General features: G+C 38.3%; 2 non-coding genes across 2 annotated transcripts; one reads left to right on the top strand and one right to left on the bottom strand.

Moving 5' to 3' along the window:
* The first annotated feature begins 405 nt into the window (after positions 1-405).
* trnae-cuc (transfer RNA glutamic acid (anticodon CUC)) lies at positions 406-477 on the top strand. Its single transcript has one exon. It is a non-coding gene; the product is annotated as a tRNA-Glu (tRNA).
* Positions 478-915: 438 nt separating this feature from the next.
* trnay-gua (transfer RNA tyrosine (anticodon GUA)) lies at positions 916-1,003 on the bottom strand. Its single transcript is given in 2 exon segments — positions 916-951; positions 967-1,003. It is a non-coding gene; the product is annotated as a tRNA-Tyr (tRNA).
* Between the last annotated feature and the right edge of the window lie 220 nt (positions 1,004-1,223).

The following is a 1,223-nucleotide window of genomic DNA, read 5'->3' as shown; positions in this document are numbered from 1 at the left end:
CTTCAGTTTTTCTCTTTATTTCTGGCTGTCTTTGTATGTCCCACCACACCTTGAGCCTTTGTCAGTGCCCAGCTTTGGGATCAACTGGATGATATGACTTTGTGCTTTAAAAATATCGAGTATGTTTTGTTAAAATGTGCAATAAACATTATATGAGGCACAATGACAGTTTAATCCTGTCTAATGCCATTTTGGACAATATACCGAAGTATAATGTATTTATGCCATTTGGATGACATACTATAATATAAAGTTTTTCTACCATTTCGGATGACATACTATAGTATGACGTTTTCTTGCCATTTTGGAGGACAAACAGCTCTGTCATATACAGTATTTCTTCAACGTATCGCGCTTTGGCATTATAACGTTTATGATAGGACGTCTATTACAAAGCTATGACTGTCCCTGGTGGTCTAGTGGTTAGGATTCGGCGCTCTCACCGCCGCGGCCCGGGTTCGATTCCCGGTCAGGGAACATCGTTTTTGTAGTTTTCTTTAAACATTTCAGCATATGTAATACCAGGCATTCCAAAAGACAACACATCTTTATAAAGGTTTCAAGTGGTTGAGTGTAAGTGCATTTTCTAGCGTTTTCTAAATGGCATCGGGCCTTAGTGGGTTGGCAGCAATTACAGTAAAAACAGACACAATATTATATAATCTGTAATAACCACAGCGAGAGTACAGTTACAAACTGTAGCAGTGACTGATGTAAACATGCAGTATATTTGGACTCTAATCAAACAATTTTGTTATTATTATTATTATAATTATTAGGACATATCATACCTCCTAGAAGCTGTGTAGGGTTTGAAGCGATTGGCTTTTGTTTCAGTACTTCGATAATTGTGAAATGTCTCTGCACTTCTATACACTACATAGGTCAACTTCAGACTAAACGAGAAAAGGAACCTCCTTCGAGCCGGATTCGAACCAGCGACCTAAGGATCACTGCGTATTACACCTACAGTCCTCCGCTCTACCAACTGAGCTATCGAAGGGGCGTGCATGAAGACCGTGGTTGTCTGAGCAATAAAATGGAACGGACATCTTTGCTCACTGATGATAAAATGTAAGTAGGGTACATTCATTCGTTACACTTTTTTATAATAATCTTCCACACTTCAGCGATTACATTACATTATATTGTGACAGAATACAGTGAAGTGTAACTAATGTCCACAGACTCAGGTAAAAAAAAATACAGCAGAACTTTAAAAG

The sequence above is a fragment of the Plectropomus leopardus genome, chromosome 3 (assembly GCF_026936395.1).
Source record: "Plectropomus leopardus strain MGB_pleo_1.0 chromosome 3, ASM2693639v1, whole genome shotgun sequence".
Classification (NCBI taxonomy): domain Eukaryota; kingdom Metazoa; phylum Chordata; class Actinopteri; order Perciformes; family Serranidae; genus Plectropomus; species Plectropomus leopardus.
Note: the sequence above shows the minus strand (reverse complement) of the source record. Positions and strands in the feature narration are given on the sequence as shown.